We start from the raw sequence: 13434 nt of genomic DNA, 5'->3' as shown, positions 1-13434 counted from the left end.
GGGTCCTGACAGTGCAGGTCTGGGTCCTGACAGTGCAGGTCTGCGGCCAGACCCCTCTCAAATAGTTAGACTTGTATTTTTTCTTTTTTTTACAGAGATGATTAAATCGCATTTACTTAACATAGTTTCCATGAAAAAGGGTGGCTGATATTTTCTATCATTTTCTCTGCTCTCTGATCCTTCTTTGTAACCCAGTACTCTTTCATGTGCCTCCCTGATATGAAACATACTTCTGTCTTCTTTTTTCAAAGTACTTCAAAGAAGGCAGACAGATGCTGTCCTCACTCAGTCTCTGTGTCCTTTTCTTCCCTAAAATTCTTCCTGGATTGCGTATGAATTAAAGTGGTACATCTTATCTCACTATTATCTTTAACCTGTTATTAGTTGCTAAACAGCTTAAATGCTGTTTGGCTCAGATATTAATACTGTTTTTGTTGTTGTTCTCATAGTTGTCCTTTATAACATTAATTCATGAGAAAAACATGCATGAAACTTTGCCGACATCCAGTGTTTTAAAGTAAAAAAAAAAAAAATCTGAAATCTTTTGGCATTACATTACCATATTAGATACAGTTTTGCACTAAATACGTATGTACAACAGGGTCCACTTGTTCATCTCTTTCTGAATATCTTGTTCTATCTCTCCTTTGACGGCCACATGACAGAGCTTTTTCTTCCCTCAACTTCATGTCCTTTTCAACTATCTGCCTGATTTAATTTTCAATGGAACCACGCTACTGTAACAGAAGTGACGCTAAAGAAATCAGGCCTGTGGTATGGCAAGGACCCACATTTCAGACCAGATGATCAATGTCCCATTTGTCATCAGCACAGACCGCATCAATGAGCCATTCATCATTAATATTTACACAGACACGCTGACAGGCGAGGACACAGTGGATGCTGTCAGCGTCATTGTGGAGGAAAAATGTTGATGTCAGTGGGAAATTCCACAGACAGCACACATTTTATGTTGATAGCACATTTTCAAGTTTGCATTGATAAGGGGTGGCGTCTATGCTGAATAAAGTCAACACATAGGAATAAGAAGGCATAATTCTGCAGGAATCACAAGTTCTTTTAGCAACCAAATATAATATTATATAATGTCTACAAAAAGTTCTGTTTAGAGATTTGTTTATTCTGGAGCTTGTTTGGGTTTTTTTTTTTTCCTGTTTTTCTTTTTGCCTGAAATAATAATACACTCGAATCTTCCAAAGGTTCAGGAAATCAAATTTGTTACAAACTAAGAGGCAAATTACATTTAAAAGTTTTTCAACCTCATGTGCAAACTGTGGACATGGATTTATATCAAATTCCTCTTATACCACTTTCACACTAGCTGAAAAAAAAAACGTTTAGACTCATGAACAATCAGCTTTTAGTGGCAGTGGGAACGGCTCACTGACTTGTGTCGACCCGTGTCAAACGACTTGGTGCGCGACCCGGGTTAAAATCGTCTTCAAATGGCTCAGCTCTGATCAGCATACGTACAGTTGGAACATCAGACCCGGATTGACCCTCTGAGCGGCCCTATGAGTGCAACATACAGACACAAACACACCGCGCCAGTCACGTCTGATCTAGCAACCTAAAACAACTCTACTCGTATTCAATAAACATGCCGCCACACTGGTGAGAGAGATTTGGAGGGACAACACTAAACAATACTAAGTGCTGGCTCCCTTTCATGTTGCTCTCCATTGTTTACTTTCCTGATTTCTGTTGCGCTGATGACATCATCAAAGCAAACCCAGCATGATGGCGTCACCAGACACATAGTAGTGGGGGCACAGAGAACATTTAGTTTGCCGTCGAGGGTGTAGACACAGCTTTTTTGCCAATAGGAAGGATGCCAAATGCCGATTGTTAACCCATGTTTGAAAAACCTGTTAACCCAAAATTTCAGTGGGAAAGAGGGCTAAGTCAGCTGCAAGTCTTTAAGTATATCTACCAGCTGTGCATAGAAACACTAAACTTTGCTAATTTTTCTTTGATTTAATTCTCTGGAAATAATTACTGGATTAGGTAGTGAACTCTGACAAGACTTTTCGAAGAACTTTTTATGTTTATCCAAACTAACCATTGAAGGTCTGGCTGCATGTTTAGGGTCATTTTGCTGAGACACTCTTTTGGAGCTTCTAACAGATTTTCTGCTTATCAACTGATGAGCTTCCATTCTCCATCAGCTCCTGCAGATTATGTTTCAGATCTTTGTAGTTTTGCGTTATTCTGTTAATTTAGCTATTTTAGGCTTGCCATACGTGTTGGATGTTTTTACTTATCTATTTTTTTTCTCTCTTTGTAGTGTTTTTTTGTTGGTTTTGTCTTTATATATTAGATTTGTATACTTCTCTGCTAATCATACATCCATAGTATAATGCCATAAGGTGTCAATTCTAGTGTTTTGTTTAATCTCCTTCAGAAGTCATTTAAAGAAGAGTTTCCTATTTTTCCCGGTTAAAATTAATCATCATGATTGCGTAAGTCATAAGGTTAGAAGAAAATCAGGAAATATAAAAATTCAATGAATTACCTTTATAGATATTACCTCGGGCTTAATAATAAAGTTATTCCTTTCAAAGGCCAGGTTTGATAATAATTTTTTGTCTAGATCATGGCAGTAAGAGTAGCAGGCCACTTATAGCAGGGATTAAACATCCAATGATGACACACCCAATTAGTTAGACTTCCACCTGATGTGACACATAGTTTTCCTGTTGGTATTAAAACCAACTGAAAATGTTTTTCTGGACTCATCTTAGTTCTTTTGACGGTGATGTTAACAGGAACTCAGAGTTGTTAAACTCTGCATACCATTTCTCTGCTAAACTTCGATTAAATTGTGTTAATTTTTAAGTCCTATTTGAGAGGCGTTTACTTTCAGAAGTGTTATTTTAAGTGCCATTTATAGAGTGATTACAGTAGAAAAAAGAACTGGAAATAAGCCCCATAAGCTCCCATCAGGGGGTAACAGACTACATTAACATTTCTTTAGTAATTATTTCTATATTTTTTGATTGGTTCTCTTCGTTTCTTGTATTTTTTCCCACTTATTTTTTCATCAGTAATTATGAAGTGGGGGAAAAACAGCTCTTAGTCATTTGCCAGTCATCATCTGCCAGTTTTTATGCACATGGCCTTCTTCATCTGCCTCAATTTTTCATTAAATTCTCAAAAAAAACTCAACATGCTGCTTCCGAGCATCAGTCTGATAGTCTTCAACCTCAGACCATCACACAAACCAGCTGAAGGGAGGTATTCCCTCAGCATAATGCTGCTACCACCATTAGTTTAACAGCATTAAGTTTTTCTATCAAACCATCTGTCACGTATTTTCTGTCGAGGACATAGGAAACACCGGTAATTTTACTCCTCATGGGTTTGTTTAAACAATGGTTTTATTGCCTCTCTTCCATTAAGGTTAAATTTGTACTTGCATAGCTTCTAGTTTTCCAGACTGATCATTTCACCTGAGCTGCAGCTCCTCCAGAGTAACTACCACCTCTAATTTACTCTCTCATTGTGCAGCATGTCTGTTTAAATTGAGTGCCGTGCGTTTGTTTAGATGAGGGATGAGCAGCGCTCTGAAAGATGTCTGAAGTTTGGACAATGATTTTTTAACCTAACACCTATATATAGTAGATATACACTCACCGGCCACTTTATTAGGTACCCCATGCTAGTAACGGGTTGGACCCCCTTTTGCCTTCAGAACTGCCTCAATTCTTCGTGGCATAGATTCAACAAGGTGCTGGAAGCATTCCTCAGGGAGTTTGGTCCATATTGACATGATGGCATCACACAGTTGCCGCAGATTTGTCGGCTGCACATCCATGATGCGAATCTCCCGTTCCACCACATCCCAAAGATGCTCTATTGGATTGAGATCTGGTGACTGTGGAGGCCATTTGAGTACAATGAACTCATTGTCATGTTCAAGAAACCAATCTGAGATGATTCCAGCTTTATGACATGGCGCATTATCCTGCTGAAAGTAGCCATCAGAAGTTGGGTACATTGTGGTCATAAAGGGATGGACATGGTCAGCAACAATACTCAGGTAGGCTGTGGCGTTGCAACAATGCTCAATTGGTACCAAGGGGCCCAAAGAGTGCCAAGAAAATATTCCCCACACCATGATACCACCACCACCAGCCTGAACCATTGATACAAGGCAGGATGGATCCATGCTTTCATGTTGTAGACGCCAAATTCTGACCCTTCCATCCGAATGTCGCAGCAGAAATCGAGCAGGCAACGTTTTTCCAATCTTCTATTGTCCAATTTCTACATGCCTAAATGCACTGAGTTGCCGCCATGTGATTGGCTGCTTAGAAATTGAGTGTTAACGAGAAGTTGGGCACGTGTACCTAATAAAGTGGCCGGTGAGTGTAGATCAATATAACTAGAGAGCATTGTTATAAGGGTCTTGTGGAGCTTGCAAACATTTTTCAAAGAGCTTCAAGGATTTCCTTCTGTACAGAGAACACAGTCCATTATCCTTATCAGCAAAGCTTATCTTAAAAACAGGACTGGAAAGACAAGCCTCCTCAACTAGTACAACATTAGTGTCATTACTTAAAGGAGCTGATGTTAAAAACGGCTAATGGTCATGAGGATGAAGCACTCCTCCCTAATGCACAGATAAAAGAAAGCATTACTGCGCATTTGTCAAAGAGAGTGGAGGATGAGAGGAAGAACAGTACCTCTTATAGAAAGCATGTAATGCGGTTATCTTCCAACTTACAAGCAAAAGTAAAAGACTAATGGGTAATGGGCGAAACAAATTCAGTATATGTTGGGCTTTTAGAGCTTTGTGTGGGCAAAAGCAGATTCATTTCACCTTTAGGTTTTTCTGGAAATAATACTTGAGACAATATATCCCACTGGATTAATCTGGGTCTTTAGCTTGTTTACAAGCAAACACTCGCAGAGTAGAGAGGGATTAAGGGAGAGCGATATTCCTGCTCAAATCACCAACTCATCATCGTTTAACTGCTGCTGGAAATATTTGAAGGAGAGAAATTCAACATTTAAGTTGGAGTATGATACGTGATGTTTTTGTACGTTAATAGAAAATATTTCACACACTTTCCTAAACTGAGAAATTCATTTTACTTTTATTTCCCATTATCAGTTTAGATGATACTAATAAAGTCCATCCATTCATCCATTCATTTTCTGTCATGCTTGATCCCTTCTGGGGTCCCGAGGGGTGCCTATCTCCCGTTATCTACGGGCGGAAGGCGGGGTCCACCCTGGACAGGTCGCCAGCACATCGCAGGGCAACACAGAGACACACAAGACAAACAACCGTTCACGCACACACTCACACCTAAGGAGAATTTAGACAAGCCAATTAACCTAACAGTCACGTTTTTGGATTGTGGGAGGAAGCCGGAGTACCAGGAGAGAACCCACGCATGCTCAGGGAGAACAATCAAACTCCATGCAGAAAGACCCGGGCCTGGGAATCAAACACGGAACCTTTTTGCTGGCAGCAGTGGTACCCTTTAAGTCACTGCACAGCCACCAATAAAGTCTTACTGAAATAACTGAACTGCAGAAAGAAGTAATTTTGGTAGTAATATAAACATGGGACTGTTCAAAATGTAAGCATTCACAAGTTATTCTTAAAGGACATTTGGATTTCGATTTACTTTTAATATCACTTATAATTTTTATTAGTAACATTTTATGTTCAAGATGAAGGAAAACAAATGCAGACTGAAGCTGTCTTTGTTTTTGTCTTTGCTTCAGTTTCTCATCCACAAAGCAAGGATAATGGCTCCCTGCTTTGTGTTTCTCTCCTTGTTTGCAAGAAATTAATTTATAAAAGGAAAATTCTGTATTTTTTTCAATTTTTGTCCAAATTTCTCCACATATAACGTTTTTTTTTATATAACTTTTAATCAACCGTCTATTATATGCTGTACAGTTAATGAGCAGTGTTCAGCTCATCTTTTTTGCCATCATCAGCATTTACATTTACTTAAACAATGCAACTCTGATTACTTTGTTTGCCCCAAATATGAGATTTGTGTGTTTTTCTAAGAAGAATCCTCAACAAATAGATTTTACATCATAAGAGCCCCCCATTGTTGTGTATATTTGTAGATTTTGCTGCCTTTTTTTTTTATAAAGAGGGCCAGAAAGACACCAGGGGAAGCCATTAGAGGTTTCAGCTGCATTGAAGACAAGTAGCCTTCTTAAATTGGAAACCTTTACCACTGTGTCACACGCAGCCCTTCATGTAGGTTCTTTTTTATTCAAATATCATTTGCATGTAGAAAAGGAGTGTAAAGATAACTGAACATTTCAGTAGCTCTATTCTGGTTGAAAGAGCCTTATCAACTACTGTTTAATCATACCTTACATGCAGCAATTCAGAAAAACATGATTACATACAAGGGGGGGTCTTTGCACACTGATACATTTTTAATGAGATTCCAGTGCCACCCAGTTGTTCTAACCTTAACATGCATAGCATGGTTTTCACACACATGTACACATAGAGGACAACCTAATGAGATTTTAGGAGCACTATTAGACTTGCAGATTAGGGGTAGGTCACTCGCTCCAGCTCTTGATTTAATGAATTTTTCATCTCTAATCAGAGTAAGAGGAAGAAAAAGACAGTAAGAGTGAGGAGAGAGAGAGGTTTAGGGAGGGTGGGAGATTTAATTGATTTTTTTTTTTTTTTATCTTACCTGATTTAAATACCTACTATTAACAAGCTAAGCAAAGACTGAGAAAAAGAGATATATTTGGAGAAGGATTAAATGCAGATAAAGCTACTTTATAGCTCTCTGCTGTCTCACCAAACACACTTGAGGGTGAACCGCTCTTACCCGTTCTCCCTGTTTATCGCATCATTTTCCAGCAATTAAACAACTAAGAGAAATAAAACTCACTGTTTATTTCCCTTCTATTGGTTCCCTTTTAATTCCTCAGACGCTCGTAAACACAAGCTTACTTGGTGGTCTAATTACTAGCAGTGCTGACGGTGTGGTCTGTCATCCATCACTCTGCTCACCCATCCATCTCCTCTCTATCTCCCAATCCTCTCCTGCCTCCTCCCTGTTCTCCCCGTTTTTTTTTTCTCTTTTCTCTCCATGTATTTATTCCAGCTCAGATAGCGCCAGATCTCTGTTATACTTCTTTCCCAGTTCACCACAAGGCCATCAGTTTGCTCTAACCTTCCCTATTCAGACACTTTTCAATCTATTCGTCATTTTCACTTTTCTCGTACAAAAGAAACGTATTCACACCCTGAATGCTGCACCGTTTATATTCTTTCAAAAATCTGCTTTATATTGAACCAAAAAAATCAAATATCACAAAAGTTAATTGAATACAAAAGTGGTTAGTTGTTATATAAATATTCTCCCCCTTGAAGTCAGTATATATTTTAAACGCTGTATGTTTCAATTGCAGCTGTGAATGAGTCCCATCTGGACACTAAAACAACAGCTCTGCTACGATGTTTATGTCATCTTGCTGCACCCTCCCCCCCGAAATAACTCCAATTACTCTCTAGGATTTTAGATATTTCTGTGGATTTGTCTTCTTTTTCATCATCTTTAACAACCATCCATAGCCAGCAGATGAAACGCATCCCCAGAGCATGATGGAGCCAACACCATGCTTTACAGTTGGGATAATGTATTTTAATGTTTGGTGTTCAGCAAACATAACATTAGCTTTTAGCCATGAAAATAAGTTGTCATCTCATCAAACCACAGAACCGGAATAAATGTAATGTTCCTACTGTCCAATAAAGCTTAAACCAGTAAAGAGCCTGGGCAAACACTGTTAAGTAGGGTATTAACTTCTTCAGGGAAATGTATTAATAAAGCTTTCAATTAGAATGTCTTTTGGTGGTTTTTTGAAGAAAAAATAGTGCAGAGGTGACATTACTGCAGTTCTGGTTCTGCTATTTCAAAGAGTCGATCCCCATCTGGTCATAAACTGTGTTGGAGGAGCCGCTAACAGCCTCTGACCTGAAGACCTCAGAGTGTGGGCAGGGATGTGGGATAGGATCAGATCAGAGATCAAAAGGGGGGCTGAACTGCAAAAGCTTTAAAGCAAGAACCAGTACTTAAAAAAAAAAAAAAAAAAGAGGGGCTAAAACTGATAATGTAATTTTGATTGTGGGTGAAAAGCTGAACAACAGAATCTTTACTGTTTGAAGGCTGTAAAGCTGTCTTTTTTATTTTTTTAAAATGTATTTACGGTAGTTAGTCCAATAAAAAGGTGTCAAAATAGTTGTGAGGAACTGTTAAAGTCGATGCCTAGCTTCCTGAGATTCAGCTGAATGATCAAACCAGTGGATTTTGTCGCCCAGTGTGAGGATTAGTCTCTCCCATCTAAAGGGTGTAATTCCTTCCTAGGTGAACTGTCAGTTTGCAAGCACAGCCAGATCTAAGCAGAAATAATGCACAGCCCACAGTAACAAAGATTCTCTGATAGCTCCTACGCTAGCCTAAAAAATCCCCAGAGACTTTTAGCTTGAATGTGATTCAGCATTTCACTCGGCAACGAGAAGCGAGGAGCTGACAGAAATTCCTGTCTCACTGAGGAGGTGTGGTTGACCTTGTTGCTAGGGGTGACGCTGTTTTTTAAGAGCTGTCATTGGTGGTTTCTACAAACAGACAAAGGCGCTTCTTGTAATAAATGCAGAGAAATTAACTAATCATGATGAAACTTGGCAAAAGTAAATTATCAGACAGCAACTAAATGTTTGAAAATACCTTATTTACATCCTAATTTTTATCATTTTTATTTTACTCTAGTTGAGATTAATGTGCAAATACCTGTGAGCATTGATTATTATCGCCTAGTTGAATAAACTGGCATCATTTGACAAAACAAAGATAAAATGGAGGAAAAAGGTGGGGGAAAAACAACCTGGACAGAGTAGTAGCGCTTCTTTCTGCACAGCTCTGAGAGGACAATAGATGAATGCTGACAGGCAAATTGTCTGTGAGAAGATGGAGACTTTGAGGTGCATTTCCAAGGCTGATGCATCTTTCTATTTGACATCTTTTACTCTGATTTGAGAGGAGATGGCCTCACACAAGCAAATAACTAGATGGCCATTTTGACTGTGGATACTGAGATTATATATTACAGAAAATACCTGCTCTCTCTTTTACAAATCTATTTGTAGTGTCTTCAATTCTAGTCCCAAACATTTCTAGATATTTCTCTGAAATGGCTGCATTACCTCCACAGTATGGAGAAAAAATCACCAATCCTGCTAGCAATCTTACTCTTTGATTCTAAACTCTTTTATTCTGAAATCACTTGATCAAAAACACCAAAGGCACTCAGGTGATCTCCTTTCACTCATTGTCTCAATGCGGTACGAACTACAGGAACTCAGAGGGACAATCCTGGTGTCTGAGGGCCATTGTCCCTCCCTGTTAAGAATGTGTCCGTGCTCCAACACATCTGAAGAGACTATGAGACCTACCTCAACAGACCCATGCCCTTTGTGAGGCACGTGCTAGCTACCATTTCACGTGATTAAAGGATTTCCCACTGAACTAGCTCGACAGTTGTTGTTTTAAATCAGTCGCCTTAGTGCAGGTAAATATATAGACTTTTCTTCTATACTTTATGTTTTCAATCAACTGTCATTTTATTTATAAAGCGCCAATTCATGAAACATCATCCCAAGACACTTTACAATTCAACCAGATCATACAGTCAGGTTGGTTCAAAGTTTTCTATCTAAGGAAAACCAGTTGATTGCATCGACTCATTAACTCAAAGGCAATCTCTCACACTAAGCATGCTTGTAGCGACAGTGGAGAGGAAAAACTCCTTGTTAACAGGAAGAAACCTCGAGCAGAACCAGACTAAATGTGAGCGGCCATCTGCCGAGGCCAACTGGGGTTCAAAGAGAGGGAAGCAAACATAGAAAAGAAGCAAAAATACAAAAGACAACTGTCAACCAGCTCCCCAGGAAACACACAGCCAGGCAGATTAGCTCCAAGCCAGCTCCAATGTCAGAGGATGGAGAGAGCACATCCAGTTAGTCACAGTTAGAGAAACAGGACTACACTGAAAAACAGGCAGATCTCGAACACAGCTGATATTTCTCTCCAGAATTGTGTCACAGCCAGATTCATTTCCATTTTGAATTTTTTTTTTTACTGAATTCCTATTACATGGCTTAACAAGCCTTCTTAATGAACTGGTTCTCTTAACAGCTGTCTTGTTATAGATGACCCAGAGTGAATCAAGAAAAGTCTGCATATCCATGTTCTGAGAAGAACAGAATGCCAAGTTTAAATTTCCAGCATGAGTCTTTGGCTACGTTCACACTTCAGGCCTTGATGCTCAATTCCGTTTGTTTTTTTTAATCCGATTAGTAATAATCTGAATAGTGACCACTGTCGGGTATTAATGACATTAAGGTAGGATGGATGCGACCTGGCTGTTCACACACAGGTCGCATTTCAAAAAATCAGATTCGTATCAGATTCAGGACCACATATCCAAGCGGCCTGGGTCGCATCAGAAAAAATTGGATCTGTGTTGTTTAGACAGTCATTAAAAGATCAGATCCAGGTCGCATATTGGCAAAAAAAATCGGATTTAGGTCACTTCAGGCAGCAGTGTAAATGTAGCCTTAAACAAATAAAGGCTGACTAATTAGAACAGTTTTAAATCTTCTCTTAGCCTCTCCGACTTTTTCTTAGTGATCAGTTTCCAACTTTTAGTGATGAATCGGAGGAGAACAATAAAAAAATGATGATTCATTCTCCTCGACCATATTTCTAGATGGAGATCTACTGATGTTGCAAATGAATCAAAATAAGCTAGAAGCTTATGATAGATGGGGAAGTACTTCAGTCTGCTGTAGGAATTTTAAGTTACTTATTTCATCCAGAAGTGGATTGTGTGGATATTTTGTCTCCAACTTATCCTCCCTTCTGCTGACCTCCTGATCCTCTGCTCTCCCTTTAGTCCCATTAGTTATCAGCTGACGGCTCATTAACTTTTAAACAGCAGGCAAACAGGGAGGATGAAAGACATAAGATTAGATAAGATTTGTGTCAAGCCTGTGGTAAAACATAGAGAGAAGAAAGTTTCGAGTTTATGCTTTGAAGTAAGCCGTAACAACAAATAACAGGGTAGTAAATTATATGTGTATGAAAAATAAAGTAAAGATTTCACACAGATTTCCGCTTGACAACCATCAGATGGTAGAGGTCTTTGTCTGAGGGGAAATATTTGAAATGACAGCCTAAGATGGTTTGGGTCACAGAGATTGCGGTCCAATTGTTGTCACATGTGTTGAATAACGCTGCCATCTAGTGGTGAGATACAAACCATTGCCTAGGCAACACCTCCTCTGTTGAGGGATGAAAGCATAAAAGTTTGAGCACTTTTTTTTCTGATGTAGGATTCTTTGACAACAAAGGTTAGGTAGTATCATCTTTCATTTATGGAATGTATATTTTTATTGTTTCTTTCTTGTAACCTTTTTTAAAGTCATTCATTTATCTTCTTACTTTCTTAGCTGATTAAGTCTCTGAAACTTGGGGCTTTAGCAAGCGCCTCACCACTATCACCTCTGTAGTGATAACTTCTTTCTTATCCATGTTTTTGTCTTTTTAGGTTGCTATCTGTTATCTCTGTCTGCTTGTGAGAAGGACTTTAGACATGTTTGCATGGTTGTAGATTAGCAGTACAACCTTTAAAAAGCTTCTGTCTTAAGTTCTTGTAATGTTTTAGATCACTCAATCAGACACAAAGAGACAGCAAGCACAAATACAACAATTTAAAGCATTTGTTTTTGCTTATTTTAAATTCAAATATTGTTGATTATTAACTAGGACAGAGCGTATTCACAGCAGTTCACCTGTACCAAGCCAGAATTGGCCAAAGGTTCTTTTCATCTTTAGGCCAGTTGTGCAGTGACAACCCAGGAAAGGTGGAATCTATTATAAACAATTATTTAAAAAAACGTAGAGACAGCATAAAATTACTCTATTAGATTGTTGCAGCGAAGGTGCATGAGGAAAGCAGAATGATTGTAAGTGAAAAGTATCATGAGGTGCAGATAAATAAAGAAGAAAATGTAAAAATGGCAACAACAGGATTCCCCTGTTGACAGGTCAGATTACTGATAATCCAACGGTGTGAATATATCTGAAGAAACGCTTTATGGATTAATGTCTATATATGTCTTTTTATATGTATAAACATGGAATTGTTTATATAAAAAAAAACGCTGACCAACTAAAAGCCTTTTTTAAAGTGGGATAATGCTCTTCTCAGGGGATTTTCTGAAGCTGAAAGAATCTCTAAAAGCTGATGGAGACATGAGGGATTTTTTATACCTCACAAGTATTTATGAGCATAAGATTTTCCCAAATTAGAAGACTGCATTTTGATCAAATGAATCAGTGATGCAGTACCTTCTATTTCCTGTCGAATACTTTGTCTCTTTTTTAATAAGGAGTTAGTCTGGAACCAGCTTGTTAAACTGCTGCTGTCATTAGACTTTACAATGCAGCACTATAACTGCAATAACCTGTGCAATAAATAATGTGCAATCGAAATTTAATACACCTGTGCAAATATGTATATATATATATATATGTAAATATGTAGGTGTACTGTATGTTCTGTATATAGCCTATGCACCTTTTCCTCCTTTTGGCACCTTCTTCTGGCTATTGAGATGATGTGACAAGTGAATTTCTCCACTGTGAGATCAATAAAGTCTATGTTATCTTAAAAAAGTTAAATCAAAAAAGATCATTGAGTGGATGGATGAAGGTTTGACTTGGGTTTGATTACTATTGATAACAGCTTATTGAAACCTAAACTATGTTTATTAAAAGAAAACAAAATAAATAATTTCTTTTAAATATACTGTATATATTGAAGGATAATGAGCTCAGTACTCACTCAGTGCTCCCTATGAATGAATTACTGTATCAGTGCATGGTGGATGAAAGCACGTGGTTCTAATGAGGCATTAAGGAAGAGCAGGCTGCTGCTGAGGTTGGCCTCAGCCATTTGCTTTTCCTTTGGTGTCTAATTTTCCTCCTGATAAAATCCCTTAGAAAGTCTTAGGGATTACATCCGCAGTAACAGTCACTGAACAAGCTTGTGGTACCTTTGGAAGCATAAACAGGTGAGAGATCCTGCTGGAAATTAACTCAGCATCTCCATAAGGCTTGTTAACCAAGAAGCTCTACAGACAGAACGCAAAGAAAGATGTGATCTTTGCCTTTTCTTTTTCTACCAAACTTTATCCCTCCATTAAATTTACAAATACACTTATAGGCAGCACTCAAATGTTGATTACATATCTCTTGGCAGTCTTCAAAATGTCAAATAGATTCAATAAAGATAAAGGTGCTGTTGCTTGTTTGGGATCATTCAGGAATAAAATTGCTTTCA

Source organism: Cyprinodon variegatus, unplaced genomic scaffold (genome assembly GCF_000732505.1).
Source record: "Cyprinodon variegatus isolate N-32 unplaced genomic scaffold, C_variegatus-1.0 Scaffold767, whole genome shotgun sequence".
In the NCBI taxonomy this organism is placed as follows: Eukaryota; Metazoa; Chordata; class Actinopteri; order Cyprinodontiformes; family Cyprinodontidae; genus Cyprinodon; species Cyprinodon variegatus.
This window is presented reverse-complemented; position numbering follows the sequence as displayed.